At 41.4% G+C, this 14,947-nt stretch overlaps 1 long non-coding RNA gene and 1 pseudogene across 1 annotated transcript; one reads left to right on the plus strand and one right to left on the minus strand.

The window, feature by feature from the left end:
- Positions 1-233: 233 nt before the first annotated feature.
- On the minus strand, positions 234-8,546 carry LOC106149386. The gene is made up of 2 exons (XR_001235538.1): positions 8,433-8,546; positions 234-436 (listed from the first exon to the last, which is right to left on the minus strand). It is a non-coding gene; the product is annotated as an uncharacterized LOC106149386 (long non-coding RNA).
- A 9-nt stretch (positions 8,547-8,555) lies between these two features.
- Positions 8,556-14,131, plus strand: LOC102014955 (annotated as a pseudogene).
- Positions 14,132-14,947: the final 816 nt, after the last annotated feature.

The following is a 14,947-nucleotide window of genomic DNA, read 5'->3' on the forward strand; positions in this document are numbered from 1 at the left end:
GCTGCCTGGTGGCCTGTGGCAAGTCCGTCTGGTGGTACTATGTGGTCATTTAACTTGCATATCGTTTGCCTTCTGCTGGGACTTTTTCTCCTCTCCAGTATAATTAGATCATTTCTTGAATTTATAATTAAGCTGAAGGAGAAGGGATAAAAGGGAGGGAGGTGGGATGAGAAAAAGTTTATTTCCTTTATTTTCCTTATTAGGGCTTCCATAATAAATTAGCACTCAGTGGCTCAAAACAAAAGAAATTTATTCTTTTATACTGAGGATCAGAAGTCCAAAGTCAAAGTGTCATCAGAGCAGTGCTCCTTCTTATCCACTTCTTAGGTGTTTCCTTGATCCTTCCAGCTTCTAGTGCTTCCAGGCATTTCGTGGGCAGCTTCACTGTAATTTCTGTCTCCATCTCTACATGGTCTTCTCCTTTTTGTGTCTGTTACTTTTAATTTGTTACAAGAATATCAGTCATTGGATTTAGCGCAAATAAAAAAAGCAGGATAAGCTCATCTCAAGATCATTAACTTAACTGAACCCACAAAGTACTAGAGTAGTCCTTCTTTATCCATGAAGTCTGCATTCTAAGACCCCCTAGGGTATACCCAGAACAACATATAGTGCCATACTCAATATATACTGTGTTTTTGATAGATAGATAGATAAAGAGATAATAGAGTTTAATTTATAAATTAGATAACATTTAACAATAATAAGTAATAATGAAATTAATAACAATAATAATAGATTAACAATAATGAATAATAAAATAAAACAATTATAACAATGTACTAAATAAAAGTTATATAAATGTAGTTGTTCTCTTTTTCTCAAAATATCTCATTGCACTGGTATTCACCCTTCTTATAATGATGTGAGATGATGCAATACCCCCATGATGAGGTTAAATGAATTTAACGACATAAGCACAGCAACACAGTGTTAGGCTATTATTTAAAGGTTAATGGAACACAAGTACCGTGATATAGTTACAGTCAGTTTTATACCCAGACAGCTATTCAGTGACTAATGGCAGGTAGCACAGATAGGTGGGATACACTGGACAAATAGGTAATTCACATCTGGGGCAGGAGGAAATAAAAGAGTAAGAGATTTCATTACACTACTTAGAATTGTGCATATTTTTAAATGTATGAATTATTTATTTCTGGAATTTTCCACTGAGTAATTTTGGTCCATGTTTGACCTCAGGTGACTGAAACCACAGAAAATAAAGCCACAGATAAGGGAGGACTGCAGTATTTTCAAAAAGAAAAAGTCAATGCATAGATATCAAGGTATGGTATAATACAAAAAACATATTCAGTTCTTGTCTTTATTACTAATACAGAGTTCTTAAAACCCTTGGAATTTCCTGAGCTGTGAATGTCCTTTGTTATTCAAAATGAGCCCCTTTCAATTATACTTAACTTTATGTTAATAAGGTGATTTATGGTAGGTTGCTAGATGGCCCTAAGATGCAGCCGGTCACCAGAAAGACCACGTATTTAGAGGTTTCGGACTTTCACCTTCACTCTTTCACCTCTTCCTGATCGGCAAACAGATCTAGATGCTTGGAGGATGGTACATGTGGAGACAGGAAAAAAACCTCTATAGCAGCTATGCATCTCTTAATTCTGGCTATCGTTGAGTTGTATCCTTTATAATAAACCACTCAGCCAGGCATCGTAATCCCAGCACTTGGGAGGCTGAGGTTGGAGGAGGATCACTGTGGGTTCCAGGCCAGCCTGGGCTACATAGTGAGTTCAAGACCTGAACTACACAGTAAGACCCTGTCTCAAATATAAATATATAGTAACCCACTCAATGGAAGTAAACTATTTTCCTGAGTTCTATAAACAACTTCAGCAAATTTTCAAATGTGAGTGAGTTAAGGGGGCATGAGAATTCTTGATTTGTAATCTGTTGGCCAGAATAACAGATATACTGAGACTTGTGACTAACATCTAACGTAGGACACTCTTGTGGGACTTAGTCTTGCACCTGTGGAGTCTACACTATCACTAGGTTGTTAGTATTAGAACTGAGCTTAGTCATTGGACCTCCAGAGTTGGTATTGGAGAACTGGAGAACTGGTTGACGTCAGAGGAAATACCTCACAGAGGTTAGAACATATCTCTTCAACCCCGACATTTTCCTTCAAAGGAAAAAGGAAAAAAAGGGGGCTGGAGGTTTAGCTCAGTGGCACAGTGCCTGCCTGGCAAGTGCAAGGTCATGAGTTCAATTCCCGGTACCAGAAACCGCCCCTCCAGAAAAAAGGAAAAAAGAAAAAAATCCTTGTTTTCTCACCAAATCAAGTAGTACTAAGAACAAATATATTAAGTCAATGAATACCATATTTATGAAATCAACCTAAGAAGATAAAGCAGAGAGAATGATGAGTATCATGATAGTTTTCTTTTACTTCTGGTTGGATGTCAGATCAGTGTACAAACTTCATACTTTAAAAAATAGAATTTTGGCATTTATTCAACTTTCCCATCAATCTTGAACTTACATTATGGGTGGACTTTTGTGAGAATGGGCAAGAAATACAGACTATTTTCTCAAGAGGATGAAATCTGTAAGGTGATGCAATTATGGTATCCTTGGGCTAAGGAAGCATTCACAAGCAAAGACTCATTTATAGGCCATCTCATTTCCCTCCCTGGAACATCCCCTGCAATTTTTTAACTTAAAAGGAAATAAGTGATCGAGACCATAGCCAAGGTCAGGCATCCCACAAGAGTATAAAACATTGTTCTTTATCGTTGGAGTTTCTCACTCTCTCCTTTTTTTGGAGTTTCTTACTCTCTCTGAAGAGACAGTACTCTGCCTCTTTGAATACTATTCTTTCTTTTTTTCAATAGCCAATATTTGCTTTCACAAACATTCAATTTGATCTTATATCAATGCCACAAGATACACATCATTATTTTACTAATACAATGAGGCTACAAGATTACACAGACATCTAATTGTGGACCTAAACATCAAACACAAGCTCTAAATCCCATGCTCTTTCTTCTCCCATGAAATAGCTTCTTTTCTACTCTTACTATTTCTTTCTTCTCCTTTTTTCCCCATTCCAAAGGAACTAACAGACTCAGAATGTGCAGCCACTACTCTAAGATCTACAGTGCTTAGCATGCTATGAACCAAAACTACCTAGGGAGCTTATATGAAAGCTGATGATGAGGCCACATCCCAGGCCAAACAAATCACAGTATCTGAGCTACTGTCTGAACACTATCATTTCATTGTACACACACCCTATCTGATCCTGCCATGCAGCCAGGATTGAGACCCAGACACTTGCCCTTTATTCTTAGCCATGGAGAATAAGACATCTACTCCTTCTAGCATAATCAAATCTTTGGATAATTTCTTAATAACTTGGTTAACCCAAACCAAAAAGAAAATGACCAATGAGGCTGAAAATACAGTAATTTGAGCTTACTTCCTCTCCCCAAAACTTTCATGAAAGAATGATAAAATTATAATAAGTGTAGCAGAAAATCTATGCTATTACTCTCAAATAAGGGAAAACTATATCAATAGACAAGACACTTAGAGAAAATATAGATGACTTAGTGCTGGTGGAAAGAGATGGACCAGAACCCCAACTTATATAGAAAAACTATGTGTGGACTGTTTAGATCTAAAATGTCTCCCCTAAGATCTCATGTGTTCAGAGATAGAGCACAGTCAGAAAAGCAGGTAAATGAGGGTAAGACTTGGAAGGAAGTATTGTTGTTGTCAGCTTCTTCCTTCTCTATTTGCTTCTGGTTTTCCATGATGTGAGCAGCTTTTCTCTGGCATGCCCTTCCACCATATCATTTCTAAATTGGAACCAACTGGGTACTGAACCCACTGAAACTGTGAGTCAAAATAAACCTCTCCTTTATATTGTGAGTATCAGATATCCTGTTTCAGTGTTGGAAAAGCTGGTTAATACAGATAATTGGTACCTGGAGTTGGACCATTGCTGAGTCCATACCCTGGCTTTGAAACTGGTATATGGGAAGCATTTGGAAAGGATTAGAAATGTGGGTTAGAAAATCCCTAGGATGTTCTGAGCAGTGCTTCTTCTGTACAATACACATCAGAGCCCAGAAGACCAGAATGGTGATGGTAATGCATATATTAAAGGCCAGACTCAGGAGGTTTCAATTGTAAACAAGGACTCCATTGGCAGCTAGTCTAGAAGCCATGTGTGGTATACCATAGCAGAAAATTTGTGTACATTTTTCCCATGTCCTGAGATTTTGCAGAAGAGTGAGATTAAAGGTGACAGAGTAATTCATCTTGTACGTAGAAGAAAGTGCAAGGCAGCCTAGTGTTCAAGCTGTGGTATGGGTACTGCTGGCTGCTTTCAGCCAGATTTACTGTGATAGCAGGGGGCAAAAAGTTAAATTTTGTGAAGCCTAGCAACAGGGAAACAACTGCAAAGTTGGGGCAAAGCAGAGTGTGGTTGCTAAAAGATTAGCATTAAAAATAAGCCAAGTAGTTTGCATCAGGACAATAGGAAAAATGACTTGAAAGCATCTCAGAATTTGTCCAGAATCCACCCATCACAGACTTAAGGGGTGGAAAAGGGTAAACTCCTTTTAAAAACTTCTTTGATAAGAGAGTTCCACGACAGCTTCCCCTTTCAGGGCTGTATAGCTTTAGGGAAGTATTTTCTTGATTTCAACCACCCAGGCAATCAGAGGCCACTATATCCATGGTCCAAGGAGGCCCAGCTACTGTTCAAGCTGGTGAAAGACCTTGGCATCATCTACATGGTGCTGATTTTTCAGGCATGTAGAATGTAAGCATAGTGGGATCATGGAGGCCTTCACCAAGATTTCAAAAGCAAGCCTTGGAGACCAGGCAAAAATATGTGACAAGGTCACAGTCCTTGCCAGGATCCCAGGATAGAGTGTTGTGAGAAGCTGTGAGAATGAAGCCAAAAATGCAGCAGATACTTTAGGAAGCTGGAGATGCTAAGAAAATAAAATGTTTGTTGAGGAAAGATACAAACAGAGAGTAGAGGCAGCCTGAGAAAGGTCATGTAGGATGCAACTTGCAATGCTGTAGGGGTAATGTTTCCCAAGCCCTTGGAGCTCACATCTCAACACACTCTCCCCCAGGTGCTAGACATGGAGCTGAAAGATTTAATGTTTGCCATTTTGGGTTACAGTCTTCCTTTGGTCCAATTGCTTTCTATCCCCTGTTCCTCCTTTTTATTTATTTATTTATTTGTTTATGTATTCATTTTTGGTACCAGGAATCAAACTCAGGACCTTGTGCTTGCCAGGCAGGTGCTTATGCCCCTGAGCTATATCCCCAGCCCTCTTCCCTTTTAGAATGGGAATATTTACCCTGTACCATTGCATGTTGAGAGTATTTAATTTATTTTGTGATTTTTACAGGGACTCATAGCTAAAAGTTTGCCCTGAGTCTCTGAGGAGACTTTGGACTTGGATTTTCCAGCTATGATGAAACGGTTAAAATTTTGGCAACTCATAAGATGCACTACATGCATTTTGCGTGATGAGATTGACATTAACCTTTTGAGAGCCAGGAGAGGTGGAATGTTATAGTTAAGATATTTTAAGGGGCTGGGGATTTAGCTCAGTGGCAAAGCATCCGCCTGGCAAGCGCAAGGTCCTGAGTTCGGTTCCCGGTACAGGAGAAAAACCAAAAAAAAGATTTTAAAATGTCTCCTGTAAGTACCCTATTTCAGAGATGGGTCTTGGTTGGAAGAGGCAGGTCCCTGAAGGTGTGATCAAGAAACACGTATTCTTGTCCCTGGCTCCTCTCTTTTCTCTTTGCTTCCTTTCCAGCATGAGGTGAGCATCTTTCTTCTGCCATGCCCTCCCACCATGCCATTTCTGCGTTAGAGTCAGCTCACCATGCATTGACTCTACTGAAAATATACCCAAAAATAAACTTCTCTTCAAGTTTGGCATTTTGAGTATTTTGTCCCAGTAAAAGGAAAAATGACTAATACAGGAAATAAGTGCATGATATCCTCCCCAATATTTGGGGAATTCTCAGACTTGAACTGGAAGAAATGAGACTGAGTCACTTAGTGGGTCGCAAGTGAGAGAAGTACCCCACAAACAGAACCACTGACCTCCCAGCAGGGACTTGGAGGGGTTAGGATATCCCCACCTTCAGCATCTGCCCACAGAGGCTTGAAAGGAACTACAGTATTTTGAAAAGCAATGAATTCCTGAGGCAAAACTACCTTCCAACCAACTTCTCCCAGTTGAACTGATCTCCAAGTGAGAAAAATAAAAGTATCAAATAAATAACAACTGAAAATACCTCCTTTGGGATTAAGAGAACAAGACCCAACACAATCACTGACAGAAATACCCTGAAGTCTTCAAACAATAAATTCAGATCTCCTCCCAAAGGAAAAAGAGAAAAAGGCCACAGAACAAATGAAAAGATTTAGTTACAAAAATGAAGAAAATATCTTAAAGACTTGGTGCAAATGTTTAATTTTTTTGAGACAAGGACTTGTTATGTCACCTAGGCTGACCCAAAGCCGGGCTCAAATGGTCATCTTCTTAGCCTCCAGAGTAGCTTGGACTACAAACACATGCCAACAAGCCTAGCTTCATACAATCTTTAATTTGGATTTTCAACAGTGTTGGACAGATATTTTGAAGAATACCTATAAAAAGGAACCAATTGATAAATATCCCTACAAAATGAGAATCATGCTAAAATTTTTTAAAAATCAATTTTAACTTGAGCAGAGCAGCAAATCGGAGTTTCAAAGATGACACTCTCTCCAGCTACATGACTGCTTGCAATGTAAGCTTCCTCCTCCATCATGAGGAGAAGTCTATTTCCTCATGCCCTTGAATGTAGGGGCCAGGGAAAGAGAAAAACTGTGACTTCTCTGATCAGTAGAATATGCCAGAAGAGACAATGTACCAGCTGTGGGCATAGCCCTCCAACGTGTCATACTGCTAACTTCTACCTCCCACCCCCTGGAAGTTGGCAGCACACATAAAGCGTGAGCACACTGCCATGTCATGTGAAGCCCAGGCCATACACAGAAGCTCTGGAAGGATGAAACACTAAAGAGAGAGATGGACAAACACAGCCAGAGAAACAGAGAGGCCAAGGAGCAGCAGTCCTGGGAGGAGCAAAGCAACATGGCCCTCGGTCCCAGCCACACCAGCTGAGGCCATGTGATCAGATGCACCACCCAGCCATACTTACCAAAAGCTTCACCTTAAATATCATGATCAAAATAAAACATGAAGTTTTGGGGCTATTGATAATGAAGAAATAGATACTTGTCAAAGACAACCAAGAGCAGGCTGTTTACAGCAACCAGGGGTAGTGAATGTACATGTGCCAAATGTTGAAATCCCAAGCCCTTTTCCCAATTCACTTCCCAGAATGCAGGCAGCCAACATACTTATCACTCACAGCAGGAAACTGGGAAAATCTCCTCCGGGAAATCTGACCAGGACCATGGGAAAGTCCCGAAGCAATTCACTCAGAGACTCCCCAGAACTACCCTACCCAAAGGTAGCCCCCACACAGCTTTACAGGGAAATAACTCAGGGTTGCAACCCATCTGAAGACACAAATAAAACAATCATTACCATTCTTGAAGACAGTGGTATGGGAAATACTATAGCTAAGGCACATTACCGCAACTCTAGTTACTTGGAAAGCTGAGGCAAGAAAATCACAAGTTCGTGAACAGCCTTGGCAATTTACGGAGACTCTATCTGAAAATAAAAATTAGAAAATAGCCGGGGATGTAGCTTGGCAATAGAGTGCCCCTGGGAATTTCCAGTACCACAAAAATAAGGAAGGAAGAAAGAAAGAAAGAAAGAAAAAGAAAAAGAAACAAGGAAGGAAGGAAAGAGATATTGTACTGCATAATATTGTACTCATAAAGCAAAAGCAGGATGCAATTTAAAAGAAAAAATAGTGAACAAAAAGAGCTTTGGGCAATTAAAAAATATGAATTATAATAAACAGCAGAAAAGTTGGAAGAAATTGTAGGGAAATTTTTTAGAAAGGAGAGCAAAAGATATAGATAGAGCATAAAAGAGAAAAGATAAGACAATTAGAACACCATGATAGACCTAATTATGTTTCATCCAAATAATAAAATGTTCCAAAGAGGGAGAATAGAAAAAATGGAGAGTAGGAAATCACCAATAATGTCAGTCAAGGAAATATCTTAGAATTGACAACCCAAAAAGGCCCTGTCATCATAAAAGTTTATTGCATTGGTTGAGAAAATAAAAAAGTTTGGGGGGTGGGGCAAAAAAAGAAGAAAAGATATAAACATGCAAAGGATTATAAAATAAATGACTTAGAACTTCTCAAATGCAGCACACCAAACTACAAGACAATAGTGCAATAGCTTCTAAGTTTTGAAAAAATATTTCAACACTGTACTCACTTACCCAGACAAACTACCATGTCAAGAGTATGTGTAGAGCCCCACACGCCTGTAATCCAGCACTCAGGAGGCTGAGGCAGGAGGATCTTTATGAATCTGAGGCCAGTCTGGGATACAAAGTGAGCTCAAGGCCAGCCTGAACTGCAGAGTGAGACCCTGTCTCAAAAAAACAAAAAACAAAAACCAACAACAATAACAAAAAGAGTATGTCTAGAATTTTCAGACATCTGAGGTTGCAAAAAGTTAACCACCTACACACTTCAAGGCAGCATCAGCCTCCCAGGCCTGCCCAAGGGAAAAAAGAACAACAAGAAGCAATTGAACATTCTGATTAAATACAAAATGAAATAGCAATGACAGACTTAATGACCAAGCCAGTGAGGAGATATGAAAGTAGAACAGAAAAAAAAGTAGAACAGAAATATAACAAGCCCTGCCAGCCATTTTTTCAGAAGTCAAAACTGATCTTCAAAATCCCAAATATTGGGTAACATGTATTAGCCATCCACAAGTGTCTGTAGGGAGGAAGATGAAGAGGCACTGCAGTATTCAGTGGCAAAATTTGAAGACAAAAAATCAGGTTACAGAGAGATTTTTATTTTGATGAAAATTCTTACTTCAAAAATAAAGTTCTCTCCAAAGAATTTCCTCTAAATGAGGGTAGTGGTCCATCACCAAAGGCACTGAAATCAAAGACACTGGACTCTGGAAAGGATTTGACAAACAAAGTCAAGCCCAGAGGAAAGCCAGTAGGAAGAGGCAGCACAAAGAACCCCAGAGCTTCTCTACCTCGTTTTCTGACCATTCTGATGTGGATGCGGATGAGTTAGGAGAGGTCATCACAGGTGCTATATGGCCAAGTCCATTGCTGTGCTACTTGATTCCTGATATGGATGACAAAGAAGGGAAGGAGATGAAGAAGAAGGAGAAGGAGGAGGAGAAGGAGGAGGAGGAGAAGGGGAAGTTGATGATGGACTGGAAGATATTGATAAAGAAGGGGATGAGAATGAAGATGAAGAAGATGATGCTGAAGGAGTGAGAGGAGGATGAAGAAGATGATTAATTGTTGGATTCCAAACTTCTTTTTGTTCTTTTTCCTTTTTAATTTTCTCCAGTCCCTGGGAGCAAGTTGCAGTCTGCCCCTCCCCTGTGCTCAGTGACCGTTCTTGAGGTCTCTCTTCTCAAACACTGTGGTTCTCAACTTACATTGTGGAGCGAAACCCTGAGCAGCACACAGTGGGAAAGGACGTGTCCAACCTTCTGTTCTAAATGCATGCTGATCCCCTCCTGTCTCCAGGCAAACTGTGTGGAGTCCACACCGTCATGCTCTGTAGGAAAAAAGAAAACCCTTCGTTCCCTTCACTCCTCTGGAAGCTGGAGGGTGCTTGGCCCTGCGCAGCAGTGCATAGAATTCCAGCTTTTCCCTCCCTTCTCTGTGATTTGGGTTAGATATTACACTGTGTCTCTACATGAGTATGGACAGTTAGCATTCTCCAACATATAATTGTCTGCTCCTTTATTTAAAAAGAAGAAAAAAAAAAACTCTTAAAAATTGAGTATAGAAGGTCAGCAAAGCCTGACTGGGTTTGCGATGTTTGGGTGTGTTAAGTGGACAATTGACAACATGGCTTCTCCTCTGGCATGTCTGACTGTGATGTTAATGGACGTCCTTGCAGTTTAAAATGACACTTTTAAAGTAAAATTCTCTCCTAATGATGACGTGAACCCTGCCACTCAATGGGAGAACCAGCAGAACCGGTAGGGTCTTACACTGACATTCTCTATTGTAATTTTGTTGGTTTATTTTTAAATTCTCTTTTTTTTTGTTTTCACTGGAAAGGAAAAGGTGAAGCATGGTTTTAAACACTCAAAGTGTACAAGCTGTTGTGTTACAAAATGAAAAACGTGAAAGAATGTGTGAACGAGCTCCAGTGACCTAAGTAGAAACGATGGAGACAGGGAAAGGTCCAGGGGCCTTGGGACTCATGACTTTCTTTTTTTTTTTGAAGTTCAAGTTCAAGAATGTGCAAACTTATTTAATGACAATACTCTTGAAATTACACATCTCTAATCAACATCACAACAGTCCCATAATAAAGTTTGCTTATGGAGGAAAAATTCAGCACAGAAAGCCTCGGTTGAACAACAGCTGAGAAAGAGAGCTCCTTTGTGCAGCTATGATTTACACTCTTGGTTTGTATTAGGAGTGGGGTGAACTGAAAGCAAACAGTTTTTGACTACAAAATGTATTCTCAGGTCTTTTCATTTTCTATTAGCACATGTTTGTAGTATATGAAGTGTACATTGGCCCTGGGGAGTGGGTACATGTGCATAACAGAGATTGTTTCTTTTCTTTAAGGTCCTTCCCCTTCCCATCTACCTCCCTCCCTCTGTCTCTAAATCCCTTTTCCCACTTTCTTTCTTGTTATTATTCTTAGCTCATGTTTATGGTATACACTGTTCACATCACTGAGGTTACTAGGCTCCTGTACGCAACAGACCTCCGTTCTACTTACTTCCCTTTCCCCTGGAGCTCCCTTCTCCCTACAGCTCCTGGACCCCTTCCCATTTGCAAAAGATCCATCCCCTTGTTTCCTTCTATCCATCCTTTATTATGCTCTTTGTTTGTATTTTGCCTTAACAGACCTCACAAATCATCTAACTCTAAATTCATGCATGTATGTTTTTTATGTTTTAGAAGTTTTTAAATGACTGCTGGAAGATCACCCATGAATGTGCAGAGAATTTTCCACGTAATGTCAACAACGTCAGATTGCCACATTAAAGAGACCCTTTTCCTTCATCCTGTGGAAGGAGTATTGAGGTGATGCCAGCAGGCAGCCCCAAGTCTAAGGGGGAAAACGAAGTGAAAGAGATGCTGGTGGCCAGCAGCAGATGCATCCTCCTGGCCAAGTCCCAAATCCCACTCTCAAGTGCCCACATACCGAGCCAAGCAGGAAAGGCCTAGAGAGGGTGTACAAATGGCTTCCTGTAGAGCCCTGGAGGCAAGCCCAAGCCTCAGAGCTGACTTCTGCAGGAACACAGAATACTGCACCCCGTACCCACACCTTAAACCTACACACTCTATGGGGTCTGCCGAGCCAAAATCCATGCCCAGGCTTCCACTCTGCTCCCCTCCCAAGCCAATCCTTACCACCCTGCAAGTCTCCATGCAGAGCTTCTCTCTCCATGAAAACCTCCAGATTTCCTGACTACTGTCCTTAATAACCATCTCTTTCTAATCCCATGCAGTTCATTTGGTATGTCTCCCATACCATGTGGGCACTTGAGAGTTTGGAATTATTATACCTATAAACTATTTTTAATTTCATGCTCTTTTACATGCAATTTGCATGATAAGAAAAAGGACAATACCATGTACTTTTTCAATCATACCTAGCCCAGGACTCTACTCATAACACAGGTTTAAAGAGTATTTGACAATTGATTGCTGATGATACTGTTAGGCGTGCACTCATACATATCACAGAAACTGTTATTTTATAGGGATCAGTGCGAGAGAAAGAGTAAATTTTTATACAGAGGAATTCAAGGGGAAACTAAATTGTTTCTTTGTTTCATGGCCCATTAATGATCATAACTCATAAGTTCAAACTTGTACTCTTCTTTAGTTTTATTTGAAAATTTTTCTTCTACCCTTGATCTCTAAATCTGTTTCCTTCCTTTTTCCCCACCAAATAGACATACGTCTAATGTTTTAGGAATTTGCCCTGGAAATATAAAAATACAGTATTGCTTGTATGTGTATGAATTTCTTAACATTATTAAAATGATGCTGCTGTAGTTTGGATCTTGAGTGCCCCAACCTCTAGGAGGTAGGGCCTAGTGGAAGAAAGGTTAGGTCATTGAGGGTGTATCCTTGAAGGGCATATTGGGACCCCTCACCTCCTCCTCTTCCTGGCTTGTTGCTTCCCGGCCACCATAAGGTGAGCAGTCTCCTCTGTCACATGCTTCCTGCAATGAAATTCTGCCTTACCACAGGCCCAAAGTAACAGAGCCCAGCAATAAGGGAAAGAAACCTCCAAAACTGTGAGCCAAAATGTGCTTACGCTTTTTTCAAAAAATTCTGTATCTCAGGTGCTTGTTATGATAACACAGGTATAATGCTACAGATTTCACTCTTTCTTACATTTTCATTCGACATCTCTGTAAAGGAACATGCTCCTTCCTTGCATCAATAGCTGCATAAACTCTTAGCATAAACCACATTTCAATGGGTCCCCAAATGCTAAGTACCTATGGTGCCTCCAACTCCCTGAGACCCAAAAGCGTGATGTAAGGGACACCTCTGAACATGTTTGCTCCCATACAGACCTGGGCAAGAGTTTCTCCAGCATCTACTGGGACCCTTCACCACGGCCCATTCAAGTCTATACGTATGTGGCTGAGCTTGTGACTTGTTCCTCAGCATAGCTGTACGAGGCAGGTAATCAGACATTGGTGAGCTTGAGACACAAAGGGGGAGTATAAAATAACATGTTTTCCAGTAATGGTTAAGAACAAAGACTTCAGTATAACGCATTTATAAACACTTCTTAGGTCCTGGACCAAAGACACAGGGCCTCTAATTCTAAAAGAAGGCATACAGCATCCCTGGCTTCCATAGCCTATGGGCCAATGGTATCAGGAAAACAAACGTTCTTTAAAGAATTTATCTTTCATAAATTTCTTTTGTAACTTTCTTACATGATTAAGGCCCCCAAGGGAACACTGACCATCTGAAAATGGAAAGGAAGACATTTTGCAATTCCAAAGCATCTTCTAGGTAAAATGTCAATAAACATCATAATTCCCCTAGTTCCCTGAACCCCGAAAGTAACTCTTGGGTGCACAAAATGATATCCCAACCTGCTTTCCGGGCAGATGCCTGCATGGCAATGCCTGTCTTCTCACCCAAAGGAGTAACTCTCTGTGCATCTACTCTACAATAAATTCTACCTGTACTTCTGCACACCACCTGTATGTCTTGACTGAATTCCTTCATCAAGGACACAAAAGACGGAGGAAAGTGGGGGGCCAGCGCCTCCCAGCATCGGAGACCTGACTTCTCAGCGACAGCTCCACCCATCTGCTTCTACCAGCTGTGTGGAATTCACCAGGGTGTAATTCAGAAATCGCTGTGACAGAAACAGCTCTGGGAGCACAGCTGAGCACATCAGAAGGTAAGTCTTGCAATGATTCTTGTCATCTCCGTGAGGAGAGTAAACCAACAGGGGATACTGCTTGAAGGGCGTTTGCCTGAGCTGCACATAGGGACAGTGGTGGTCTCTAAGAAATGTCGCTTCCCCAGCTCCTCTCTGTGCTTCTGACTCTCAGCTGTACTAGTTAGGGGACAACTTGTGCAGACAGCTGTTCTCACTTATGCCTACCGGGTCTTCTACCTTGAGGGAAGAAGGAAGGAGGAAAACAGAAATAAGAGATTAAGAATGTCTGAACTCACAATGCCTGAAACAATAAACAGGTGAACACGCATGCGTAAACGTGCATAATTAACTAGGTGATGCACGTACTGAGACTGACGTCTTCACCCTGTCATCCAGGCAGCTGATGAACCCCTGGCTGAGCGACGCGTCTCCTCTTTTCCAGCCTGCATACTCGTGGTTCATCATCCAGGTCCTGCTTGATCCTAGCCGCATGGGACTCCTGCTTATTCCATTCATGTCCTCCACCTGGGGTACCTAAGCGGGCTGCTCCGAGCGCCCTTCCTGCCACCATCGCTCCCCTGAAGCACACCCAGGACCATCCACTTCTCCACAGTGGAGCTTGCGGCTCCCATTCCCTGGCACCCTGGCCCGAAGGGCCTCCCCTGCTGTGGAGAGCTAAGTGGAGGGAACACAAATGCGATGCGGAGAAGGGAAACAGCACCGGGCGAGAGCAGAGCGCCCTCCCCGGGCCTCGGTGCCCCTCTGCTTCCTGGTTCCCACCATCTGGGGTCCACCTCTGAATTGTCAAACTCCCTCTCGGTCACATCTGGTTGAAAAGAAAGAAACAAGGAGTTCAGAGACCAACCTTAACAGGCAGCACTTGGCACGCACAATAGAAGCAGCTGCTGTTTATAGCCCTTTTAAGGGTGGCCTCAAGCCGGACCTCACACTTCCCCTCCCTGTGGGGCATTGTTTTACACAGAGCATCTGGAACCTCACAGTCCTGCGGCGTAAAAAAAAGTCCGTGCATGCTCTGAATCTATGAAATTGTAGCAAACTCTCTTTCCTGTGAAAACTTTCCAGATCTGCTCTATTTTGCTCTTATTGTAAGGTAAGTCCCTCCATTTCCCAACTCCTCACTTTCTCTGCTCATTAAATGGGAATATAAAGATCGGCCAGTCAGTTATGCCACAAAAACAATATCCCACGCAGCCTTTTTCTGAATATCTGCCGATGCGGTTTGAAACACTGCCAGTTTCTTAACTAGGGGGAGAAAACCCAGCATGAATTCAGATTGTCAGTTCAAGACTGATACCAACTGAATAAGAGGCAAGTAGCAAGGCTCAACCTGCTT

This window comes from Chinchilla lanigera, unplaced genomic scaffold, assembly GCF_000276665.1.
Source record: "Chinchilla lanigera isolate Chin_1 unplaced genomic scaffold, ChiLan1.0 scaffold00043, whole genome shotgun sequence".
Taxonomy (NCBI): Eukaryota; Metazoa; Chordata; class Mammalia; order Rodentia; family Chinchillidae; genus Chinchilla; species Chinchilla lanigera.